This window comes from Sorex fumeus, unplaced genomic scaffold (genome assembly GCF_029834395.1).
Source record: "Sorex fumeus unplaced genomic scaffold, SorFum_2.1 ptg000063l, whole genome shotgun sequence".
In the NCBI taxonomy this organism is placed as follows: domain Eukaryota; kingdom Metazoa; phylum Chordata; class Mammalia; order Eulipotyphla; family Soricidae; genus Sorex; species Sorex fumeus.
In genome coordinates this window covers 23,342,515-23,355,688 of record NW_026606120.1, presented here as the reverse complement: position 1 = coordinate 23,355,688, position 13,174 = coordinate 23,342,515, and the positions used below count along the sequence as shown (strand labels likewise).

The window sequence follows — 13,174 nt, the reverse complement described above, 5'->3', positions numbered from 1 at the left end:
AATGGGTAGGGCTTTTGCCTTGCACGCGGCTGACCCAGGTTTAATCCCCAGCATCCCATATGGCCCCCTGAGAACAGCCAGGAGTAATTCCTGAGTGCAGAGCCAGGAGTAACCCCTGTGCATTGCTGAGTTTGACCCAAAATGAAAAAAAAAAAGTATCATAGAAGAAGAATACAGCCAGAAGGCAACCAAGTTCACAAAGAACTGAAAAACACTGAAGTATACTAGAAGAAAAATAATTATATTATAACTTCTGTCACTGTCACTGTCCTCCTGTTGTTCATCGATTTGCTTGAGCGTGGCCAGTAACGTCTCCATTTTGAGACTTCTTGTTACTGTGTTTGGCATATCGAATACGTCACTGGTAGCTTGTCAAGCTTTGCCGTGAGGGCGAGATACTCTTGGTAGTTTGCCAAGCTCTCCGAGAAGGGCGGAGGAATCGAACTCGGGTCGACCATGTTGGCTGCGTGCAAGGCAAACACCCTACCCACTGTGCTATCACTCCAGCCCATTACATAACTTATTCGTTGAGTATTTTTGGTTTTAAATAACATTTTAAATGCTCTATTTCTCAAAGCAGTACAAAACTACACTTTCATTCTATTTTATAGACAATGCATAAAGAGCCCTGAAAAATCTTAAGAAATCGTAATGCAGATAGTGTTTATTAGGCAATAACAATAGTCTTTTTCATGTTGTTGCTTACTGTAAGAATCAGGCAGATTCCCTTTATCTAAGGGAATTTTGAGAAATTCTAATTTAACAGTTCTTTATGGGCACACATCATTGTTGACTATATTCATTTTATTCAGGATTTATTAATTTCCGAGCACAAGGGCGTTTTCCGGGCTGGAGCGATAGCACAGCGGGTAGGGCGTCTGCCTTGCACGCAGCCAACATGGCCGACCCGAGTTCGATTCCTCCGCCCCTCTCGGAGAGCCCGGCAAGCTACCGAGAGTATTCGATATGCCAGACACAGTAACAACAAAGTCTCCAATGGAGACGTTACTGGGCCCGCTCGAGCAAATCGATGATCAACGGGAGGACCTCTCTAGATTATTAATTTCCAGAGTTCCCACACCCATTAAAATTTGCCTAACTTATAATTAAATGCTTTCCTCTTACCTCTATTTTTTGTCTGATTGTGTCATACTTGGTGTTACTTTGGGGTTACTTCTGACTCGACTATCAGAGATCAGGCCTGGTGGTTCTTAGGGACTATAGATGGTGCAAGGGCTTAAACCTGGGCAGGCTACTTGGAAGGCAAGTGACTTAACCCCTGGACAATCTCTGGCCCCTTAAGGACCTCTCTATTTCCTCCCAAATTTGTAAATGTTACATATCAGATAATTTCTCACAATAATTTTAAACATTCAGTAAGAGAACTTCTAAACCTATGTCTATTTTGTGTTTGGTTCCTTTCCTCATGCACCAGGAATAATTCTTACTGCTTGCTGTATTTCGTAGACTGCTTTTTGAGGCATAGCAGAACTTTTGACTCCTTACTTGCATTGGGAAATTTACTGGGAGAAATATTGGGTCAACTTTCAAGTTTCACAGTGCTTGGAAGAAAATAATTGGTGAGATCATAATTACCATCTAGAAGTACATAATTTGAAACTCAAATATAGGCTCTCCGTTGGGTTTTGTTCTGTTTTCTCACTAATAAAGAGACCATTACTCAGCATTGTAACACATTCTCATATTTATTAGGTGGGATTCTTCTCTCACCTGGCTTCTATTATAGGATGTATTTTAGCTATTCATTCTTCGTTTCTTGTCCATATACATTTTGGAACAATTTGTCAACATTCTAAACAACCACAAAATTTGTCAACATTCTAAACAACAACAAAAATATGTTTGACATTCACTTGGAACTAAATTAAATCAATTAATTATTTAATGAAAAATTAACTTTTCCTTTAAGGGAATTATTGCAAAATTGTGGTGTAGATGCTCACATAAGTTTTCAGAACTTTTATAATTTTTTTCAACATCTTGCATATTATGGTGCTTTCATTCCTCTCAGTTAATTTAGAAGGAAGTTTCATAGTATTTATTTATGTTTCTTCATAGAAATACAGTTCAATATTCATGATCTGTTATTAACTTGCTTTTTTTGTGAGCAAGCATATTGCCTATGCATAATGCAATTTTTATTCATTTCCAATGTTCTGTGGCTTGAATGGACACATTTATTTTGATGTTTTTAACATTCATTTCTAGCACCATTACATTATAATTAGAGAAACTGCTCATATTATCATAATTAAAAAATTTACTTAATGGAATCTGTGGAAAGTCACTATGAAAATTCACTATGCATGCCTAAGATAATCGTGTATTCTGTTAAGTTTATGGGCTGAAAAAGTCAACTTTCTAATTTAATTTAATTTGTTTATTAATTTCAGTTGTTTTGGAGAACACATCTGAAGGTACTCAGGGTTTACTACTGACTCTGAACTCAGGATTGATTCTTAGCGGAGTTCAGAAGACTGTATGTGGTATGTGGAATCAAATCCAGTAGGCCCCGTGAAAGCAAATTCCCTACTCACTGTATTATCCCTCTCAGTTGATATCTTAACTTTATTTATTTAGATTTAGGGTGGTGGTTGTGGGCTACACCCTCAGGGCTCAGGGATATTCCAACTTGATTCTGTGCTCAGAAGTGAACCTTGGAACTCCGGAAACAATATGCTGTTCTGGTTTAGTTTCAAATCAGGTTTGGTCATGATATACAAAAGAAAATTCTTAACCCCCTATTATCTCTCTGGCTCATTCATCTTGATAGTTTGTGTGTGTGTGTGTGCGTGTGTGTGTGTGTGTGTGTGTGTGTGTGTGTGTGTGTGTGTGTTTCCGGCCACACCTGACAGTGATCAGGACTAACTTCCAGTTCTGTGCTCAGGAATCACTCTTAGATATGCTTGGGGGATCAAATGCAGTGCCAGAGATCAAACCAAAACTGGCTTCATGCATTAAGTAAATTTTTTAATTATGATAGTTTTTGTAATATGATAAGTTTCTCTAATTATAATGCAATGGTGCTAGAAATGAATGTTAAAAACATAAAAACCTTAGTCTCTGATCTATCCCTCTGGGTCCCTTTCTTCAAAATATTTTACATCTTTAGTAATTAGTGTCTGGCTTTTTAATTACTAACTGAATTGTTTATATCACGGTTGGTTATAAATTTGTTTTGCGGTTTTATTATTTTCCATATATATTGTGAATCATTTATATTAAAAGCATTTTTATTATAAAGTTAGGATCATTAGTTCTTTATGGTAAAATTTTAAAGTTTCATATTATAGTGACAATAAGTTTTCCCACATTAAACTTTTCAAACTTTACTATCTTGATTTTGTATTTGCTTATCAAATGGATTTTTGTACTTTTAATATTTCTGCATGAACAAAGAAGATATAGTTGTACTCTATATTCTTTTGAATTAACAAAAATTTCAATAATTCATTAATTCTTTCTTCCTACATAGATTTGAAGAGCACATGTTTTATTTCTATTGTCAGATATTTCCTTTAAAATTTTGATGTATGTACCTGAAGAAATTCTTGATAATATATACGATCACGATCATCCTGTTGTTTGTCGATTGCCCCGAGCAGGCACCAGTAACATTTCCTTCTTCCTAGCCCTGAGATTCTAAAAAGCGCCACATTCCAGGCTCTTTCAGCCTGGCTGTCCTCGCCGGGGATAATATATACTAAAATATTAATTCTAAATTTCAGTATTTTCAGGGCCAGAGCACTTTGGGCATTCTCCTTGCACATTCAATCCACAGCATCACATATAGTCCTCCAAGCACTGCCAGGAGTAATTCCTGAGTGCAAATCCAGGAGTAACCCCTGAGTATTGCTGGTGTTACCCAAAAAAGCAAAAAAAAAAATACAACCACTATTTTCACTGTAAGCATTACTTTTTTTTTGTAAGTTATTATCATTAATAATTGGATTTCTTTGCTTCTTGCGTTTCAATTTCTCTTATGTAGTTATATGTTCTTTCTATCTTATGCAACATGTCTGACATTTATCTCTTATATTGCACCCTCAAATCTTGTAAACTTCTTTCTTTGATGTAACTAGAAACCAATATTTCTCAAAGTAGGTGATGGTGAAGGGCTGGTGTTCATCTCAGATGCATCTTTGTTTGCTTAAAAAAGAGATTTCCAGGGACATGTGAGTAATTTCTTAGTATACATAGATAAAATATTTTAAATGTTAAAAATAATTTTTAAACAATTTAAGTTAAACAGTTTAATTTAAACTGAAATATTTCATATTGTTATAATAGTTTTAAAGTTTAAATGTATCTGAAACCTTCCCATAAGACTACTCTATCATTCTGAAAACTATTCTGTGGCAGAGGTGGAGAGTTAGGACAGGAGGAGGGTTATTTGCCATGCAAACTGATGATCTGGTTCCCTCTAGGGATCCCAAAGAGTTCTCTGATCCCAGCCAGGAGTGATCACTAAGTACAGAAACTGGAGTAAACTCAGAATTTCTAGATGGAGCCCAAAGACAAAAACAAAAAACAAATAAATAACTTATTTTGTGGAGTCTGATGGCAGAAAATTTCTTCTGTGTTTGCTGCTTCATTTTATTTTACTTTTGAAACTAATAGCTTAGTATTTTAAAATTTAAAAAAACTCTCTATTTCAGAGTTCTTCTGTCCTTAGTTTATTCTCTATGCTGTTGGAAGGCAATTGTTTATAATTGTCTTGACTTCTAAGTGCATCTCTGTTACTCTGTAGTCAATTTCTTGCATTTCTTTTCGATTAACTTTGATGTTCACGTTCTTTGATTTTACCATGTTATGTCCAGATCAGATTTTCCATACCTTTTGAGCCTTTTCAAAAAAATATTACTTAGTATCCCATTGAAAATCTATCTTATAAGCAAACAAAACAACTACCTCTTTCTCCAACTTATCTGGGAAGCTAATATGATTCTCAGAATGATTTCAGTATGTCCCATGGTGAAGTATCCCCTACTGTGGGGGACACTGTTCTAGGTATTTGATGGTATAAGTAAAATTGGACTTGAGTCTAGAGGACCTCTATCATCCTCTCATCCTATGATCAAACTAATCCACATGCCAAGGGAAGATTAGCTATGCGGCTATTGAAAACATATCTTTAAGCTAGAAAGGTCAGCATGCAGCAATTTTATTAATTGGGTTAAAGTTTACTGCAAGCTACATAAAAAAATAAAAAATAAAATAAAATAAAATTTACTGCAAGAAATTTTGGTACATCTACACAATGTAGTACTATGTAGCTGTGAGAAAAGATGAAGTCATGAAATTTACATACAAGTGGTACCACATAGAAAGTATCATGCTAGGCAAAATGAGTCAGAAAGAGAGAGACAGACATAAAAAGATTGCATTCATCTGGGGAACATAAAGAAACAAAATAGGGGACTAACACTCAAGAATAGCCAAGATAAGTACCAGGAGGTTTGCTCCATGGCTTGGAGGCCAGCCACACATTCTAGGGGAAAAGGCAGCTCAGATAGAGAAGGAAGTATGAAACAAAGGGTGTTGGGAGGATCCTCCCAGGATGGGAGAAGCACGCTGAAAGTAGACTAGTAAAGTAAGTAAAGTAAAGGCCCTCCCGTTGATCATCGATTTGCTCGAGCGGGCCCAGTAACGTCTCCATTGGAGACTTTGTTGTTACTGTGTCTGGCATATCGAATACGTCACGGGGAGCTTGCCAGGCTCTGCCGAGCGGGCGAGATACTCTCGGTAGCTTGCCGGGCTCTCTGAGAGGGGTGGAGGAATCGAACTCGGGTCGGCCATGTTGGCTGCGTGCAAGGCAAACGCCTTACCGCTGTGCTATCGCTCCAGCCTATAGACCGAAAATGATTGTCACTCAATGCCTCTTTTGAAAACCATGGCACCCAAAAGGAGAGAGACAAGAAAAGGGAATGCCCTGCCACAGTGGCAGGGTGGGACGGGGGAAGGAAGGGGGATGGGGAGTGGGGAGGGATACTGAGATCTGTGGTGGTGGAAAATGGGCACTGGTGGAGGGATGGGTACTTGATCATTGTATAATTGAAACCCAATCACAAAAATTTGTAAGTCTACAACTGTACCTCATGGTGTTTCACTAATAAAAATTTTTTAAAAAAGAAATTTAATACTATAATGCTTTTGAATGGGTAGCATTAACTTGGTATTCCAATATTTTCTTATTAGAAAAATTAAACAGACAATGATTACTATGCACTGGTGAGCAGAAGAGTTAACCTTGATATTTTAGGCTTCAGATTAAATACACCATACACATAAAAGAGCTTATTTTTAATTTGCTTGGAAATCCTTTAATCTATTCTCACTTTAGTCATGTCTGATGTCTGCTAAGATACATGGTTTAAGCAATGAAAAAAATTACAGTTTGCACAGAAAAATGATATTCACCATTTATTCCAGCCAGCATCACAGTTGCAGTAATATTGAGAATCAATGCAATTCCCCTCTAATTCACAGGTACATTTTTGGGCATCAGGCAGAGAGCCTCCCCAGTAAGTGTGTGTTTCATTGGTTCTTCCAACACACCAGCTCACTGGGGTTCCATCTGCAAGACAAGAATGAGAAAGATGACACTTACATTGTCCCCCACTACCTGTGGCCCCAGTACCATTCCTGTTTTCTCCTTCTATTTAAAAAGTGAGATTGAAAATTTTTGTTTCAAAACTATAATAGCATGATTTATGTTTTATTAGAAAACGATCAAGGATGTCCTAGCTCATTCTGGCCTGGCATTTCCATGTTTATCTTGAGGATTATAATACTTGGATACAATAGCTAAAAATAATTGTCACTAGAAAACCAGAATAATTTAGACTCTGAATATAAAAATCTGTTTGATATCCTTAAAAGCTACTGGAAGAATTTATGATTATGTGAAAAATGGGCTTATTTCGCTTGACTTGCTAGCTAAAATATGGATATTTTCTGTTATGTCTTAAAAGTTGCTTGGAGGAAAAACGTGTGTTCTTGCTCACTTTGACTAGGTTAGCACTATATTTGTAATGATGCTGTTCTTGGATCTTTAAGTCTCAGGTGAGCCCTGGAGCAAACCTAGTTCTTCAACACAACCCCAACCTCAGTGCAAACGAAAATTAAGTGACCAGGTCAAAACCAGCCTCGACCCCATATTATTACACATTCACATTAACAGGGACCCCGTGGGCAATGGCAGTTTACCTGGGAAGGAAGATTACAAGAGAGGGAACATTAAAGCAGGCATTAGAGAAACACTCAGCAGAAAATAGCCAGGAGGGAACAGGAATACCATCAGATACACTGGCTCTGTCTGTTTCAGTGTGCTCTTTCAGACCGCTAGGTCATTCCCAACAGACGCCCCCTCTTCCCCCGAACTGGACCATCACCCCGCTTTTCCCAAATATGCACAGCCGCCACTGTCCATTATTGCTCCCTGTTGGAAGAAACTTCTGCTTCTGCTGAGAGCCTCTGAGCTTATAAGCACATTAACTGCATTCACTGCCACCCACCTCAGGCCCCGTCCATGAGATATGTGCCAGGAATTCAACATCAATGATTTATTTCTTACTATGTTGAAAACTTATCTCTAGGGAGGGGAAAATTTCCTTTAGCTTAAGAAATATTTAAATGATACTTTCCCAAATATTTTGAAAAGTCAAAGTCCAATAATTATTCTTCCAGAGACTGACTAGCAAATTATTATACATAACTTCACTTCTGTATGTTTACATCAGAATTATTCATTTCTCTATAAAACAAGCAATCATTCAGAATACCCCAAAGAAAAGTTAGAGTCTAATTCTTCTTGAAAAGCAGCAGAAAAGATATCAATGTACAGAGAGCACGACTCCTCTTAATTATCTTTAGCGCCCTGCTTGACCCTCTTTGCGAACCAAAATACTAAAGGTTGCTATTGCAGCATCTTTGATGGTCACAGAGTTCTCAGTACGGTGATCAAAGTTTCCAAGAATGTCAACGTCATCTTGTAACTTCTTTTACCATCCATAATCAAGTCTCCTTAAACTAGCGCCAACATAAAGGCCCTGAAGATGTTAAAGAAACGCGTTCATATCCTCCCTTGACAGCATTCCTTCCTCACCCTCCCCAGCCCTTTGCAAATCCACCCTACTCCATGGACGTTGCAATGACATCCCAGATCAGTGGTATCCCCTCTTGTGATCAACACAAATAAATGTCCAAGCAGCAACTGAATATTGACTACCATTCTCCAGTGGACCCATATAATTGTGAAGAATGTTCTCCCTCACACTGTAGCATTCTTTACTGCTTTCAAAATGCATCCTTTCTTGACGGCGTGGGAAGAGGGGGTAGAAGAGGAGAAGTTTAGGCAACACCCACGTGTGCTCAGGTTTTACTCCTGACTGTGCTTGGGGATCACTCCTAGAGGCACCAGGGATCAAATCAGGATCAGCCATAGGCAAGTGCCTTAATACCAACTCAGAAGACTTCTCCTCTCCCCCTACCCCTGCCTCAGTGCAGCATTCCATAAAACATTACAATAAATAAAATCCTTGTGAAGGCTTAGTTATTTTTACTTCATAAGGATGGTATTGATTTCCTGCATATTCATTTGTGTATATTGATTATTCAGAGAAAATCAATGCAACAATTTCAAGGCCTAGTAGGCTACACTATTTGTCTACCGCATCTTTACCTTACTTAAGAACTTCTAAAAATACATAGAACTGTACTGAATATATCTAAATTAAGTTTGTTCTCAAAGTTAGTAGCAGCATATAAGTAATGTATATAAGTTGAGCATAGAAAGAAAATGAAATTTCTTATTTCATTTCCTTGCAAGAATTTGACAGGCTTCAAAGTATTTTCTCCTTCCATCTCCCCACTCCAATTAAATGTTTGTTTTCATTTGGTGATATGGCTGCCATATATCTATATTAAAGGGTTGACAACTTTAAGTAATCACTTGCAAATCAACAGGTAGATATTCATTCACTCTCTGTGCACAATTTTTACTTATCTTTGTGGGGTTCAATTTCTGGTATAGATTATATTCTGGGATATGTTTTTCCGGATACTCTGGGTGGGTTTGTTTTTAACTCTGGCAGTGGTTAATCACCTGGTTAGCACTAATTTGCTCTTCTAGAGGGTGCTTGTACGTTCTTCTACAATTTCAGTTTGGTGTTCCATTTTACAGTAACCAACTGCCAAACTAAAGTAAGTAAGTACTAAACCCTCTAGTACTAACTGTACATTCAGTAAACTGAAAATAAGTAGCACTTACTTGATACACTTTGTCTGTGTGCAATTAAATCCTGCTGAGATTACTGTTTGAAGACAGAGTACTGAGATTATTTCCCAGCTGCGGGGTGATTTGCTGGGCATGGAAGCACAAGAGCCTTGTCTCCCTTCTTCTGTCCCCCAACTAACTATGTCGATCAGAGAAAGAATAAAGTAGAAATCCACATGTTTCAAGGAAGCCATGGGGCTGCATATTTTGACAAAATGAGATATTGCAAAGGAAAAAATAAAAAAACCTGATAATTATTAAAAGTATAATAGATACTTTTTTCTTTGGCTTGAAAAGCTGAAATCTCAACCTCACAGTGCTCAGAGCTTACTCCTGGCTCTATACTCAGGGTCACTCCTGATGGGGCTGGAAGGACCATATGTGTCAATCCTTAGCTCCACACTACAAGGCAAACACCCTACCCTCTATCCTATTATTCTGGCATCAATAGATACAAAATTAACAATCTACCACAATCTTCTATATCCTAAAAGAGATGTCTAGAGTTAACATTGTTTTCTAATTTGTAATTTCCTAAGACATAGAATAAATTTGGTCTGTGAAAAAAAATAGTCACGGTATAATGACATCCAAGCCCTGTTCTAATTTACACTTTTTTATAACCAAAAAATAAAGTGAAATGCTATCACCCTTCTTGGTGGATGAATCCTGAGCTTTCCAAGGACCACTGAGGCTCAGCTGCCCAGGTGAGTCTAGAAAAAGACTTCATATTGAACAAAAGACCCACATTGAACAAAGAGCAACAGATTGACATTAAGTACTGCTTCAAGAAAAACGTGTAATTCTCAGACAATGAACTGGGCAGTGTGTTCAAAGACCTTTAATAGATCAGTGACTGCCCCCGTGACCCAGTTGGCCTCTAGCCCTAATGACTGATCACTTACCTTGGTGAGCTGGAAGCCTTGACTTCTTGCAGTGGAAAGCCAGCTCCTACTGACAGTGATCTGCATGTTCAATCATTACTCGGAGCTGGTCCATGTTGACTGAGTACTTGAAGAATACTGGTTGGGGGCTTCCTCCATTTGAGCTCCCAGCCCTAGCAATATGGGACCCAGTGTGCCAAACGGAGGTCCACTTGGAATCTTAGAGCAGATATGGTATGAGAGGGAGAAAGGAGAAGATAATGGATGGAAATTGTTAAAATAAACATTGGAATCAATTTTATCTGAATTGAGGGTTTTTTGTATATTTATCAAATATCTCTGAGATTAGAATAAAAAAACTAGGATCCTATAATATTCAGATAGGTATTATCTATTATAATTTGCATTACTATGAATTGGTGGTCATTAGTTTTGATGAACTTTGTTGCAACAATACCATCAATACCATCGATGAGCCAATTCTTTTTTTTTTAATTTTTATTAGTTAACCACCATGAGGTAAAGTTGTAGACTCACAAATGTTTGTGCTTGGGTTTCAATTATACAATGATCGAGTACCCATCCCTCCACCAGTGCCCATTTTCTATCACCACTGATCCCAGTATCCCTCCCACCCCCATCCCCACATCCCACCCAGCTTCTGTGGCAGGGTATTCCCTTTTGTGCTCTCTCTCCTTTTGGGTGCTGTGGTTTGCAAAAGAGGTATTGAGTGGAAATCATGTTCGGTCTATAGTCTACTTTCAGCATGCATCTCCCATCCTGGGAGGATCCTCCCAACACCCTTTATTTGATCTATGAGCCAATTCTTAAGTTCTGAGTTTATCATATTCAAAGAAATAACTACAAATTTTAGACATAAAATTTTCTCATAATCTTTTTATTTTATTACTATCAAAAGACAAGTATTTAATATGTATATCCTTTTCCTTTTAAATGTTATTTTTGTTGTTGTTTGGTTGTTTTTGTTGTGCCACACTCAGTGGTCACACGTGGCTCTGTGCTCCTGATTATTCTTGGATCTATGGCTAGAGTCACACCCTGTAGAACTGTGGGGACTACATGAAAAACCACAATTTGAACCATTTTCATTTGAGCCACAGCCTCATACAAGGCAAGTGCCAAAGCTTTGTACTATAACTCTAGTTTTTTTTTTTTCCTTTTAAATAAGTATATTCCATGTTGGACTGAGAATCTTGTTCTACCTACTTGATGACCAAACAGGTCACATTAAGATAAAAATAACAGGAAGTAAATATTTTTGGCTAAACTTGATTTCAGTAACTCACCCACCACAGTGGCCAAAATCACAACAATTTGGAAATAACTAGGTTTTGTTTCAATGAGGTAGGAATGAGTCTCACAAACAGTGCTCAGGAAAAACAACTCCCCCATAAATAATTTTTGGGGTTTAGGGGGGATACACCTGGTTGTGCTCAAGTCTTACTTCTGATTCTATGCTCAGTGATCATTCCCAGCAGGGTATGGGGGACCATAGAGGTGCCAGGGATTGGACTTGGGTTACCCACATGGAAGGCAACCACCATATCTGTTATACTATCTCTTTGATCCTACCTTGGCAATGTTTTATTTTTGAGGCCCATCCCCCCCCCCCACACACACACACTCCTACCACGACACTCTCCTAGCAATTTCTGGCTATTCCAATAGATAACTCAATTCAAGGGCCTGAGAATGAGGCTCTCATTGTGCCCTGAAGTGGCGGAAATTACCAACACAAACTTCTTCTAGGCAGCAATAATTGTCCAAGTCTTGTCCTTCACAAAAAATCCTAAAATAAACAAGTTTAAGTCTGAAATCTTTGTGTATATTTGCAGGTACAATTGGCTTTACCTCAAAGGACCATTCCACAGGATAATCGATTGACCACCCTAGGCCCACCAGCTCACAATCTATCTTTTCTAGAAATATGCTTCCCTGTTCTTCCCTACAGAAAGTACTTCTTGTGGCCTTGCAGACAGGATGGCTACCCTGAGGACATGAGCCTGCCGTCTTCTATACACTCGACCATCCATAAAGAAAACATCTTCACTATTATACGCTTTCTACAATATACAGATCATACCATAAAGATATGAAAGTTTGTGAACCCATAGTCTAAGTGGCTCAGATGCAGACCAGAAGTTTCCCTATACAACTCAACTCTAATAGAAAATCATATAAATGGACTTGTAATGTGAATTTGGTGACATGAAGAGCCATTTCCAAACTATAGAGACAAAAAATAGTCATGAATTGTATTTTTATTTTTAAATATATATATCATATATAATATATATATATATGAACACATTTAAAAATAAAAACATTCTCTGGAAGACAATGAGGAGTTCCCTCTAGCCTCTGTCATGGGAGTTTGAGCCTGGGAAAAACTTAGCGAGCCTTTAGTTGTCACAAATCTTTAAACCATCAAGTACAGCAGAGATCCACAGAGGTGAATCCAAGGAGCAAAAGGAATCCTGTCTCAAAACCTATTGAAAATAATATCACAGATCATGAAAAAAACCAGGAAGAACAGAAATACACTAAATCAGTATGAGATCTATTTTATGTTCAATAATGAAAAAGGGCTTGATAGAGCATTTCATTCTTTTTGCTTATGAAGCCACTTGTGCTACTTGAATACTATATATCGTTCCCCTTTAATCTTGTCCTCACCAGACAGTCCATATTTCAACACTTCCATGGAAAATTCCTTTAGTGACCCAGGATTATTTTTTGGTAATTACCTACTTCTTGGAGCGATAGCACAGCGGTAGGGCATTTGCCTTACAAGCGGCCAACATAGCCGACCCAAGCTCGATTCCTCCGCCCCTCTCGGAGAGCCCGGCAAGCTACCGAGAGTATCTCGCCTGCCCGGCAGAGCCTGGCAAGCTACCCGTGATGTATTCAATATGCCAAACACAGTAACAACAAAGTCTCCAATGGAGACGTTACTGGGCCCGCTCAAGCA

The 13,174-nt window shown here is 38.1% G+C and overlaps 1 pseudogene; it reads right to left on the bottom strand.

Moving 5' to 3' along the window:
- The window catches only part of LOC130034949 (contactin-associated protein-like 3), a 158,780-nt pseudogene that overhangs the window by 39,774 nt on the left and 105,832 nt on the right, over positions 1–13,174 (bottom strand).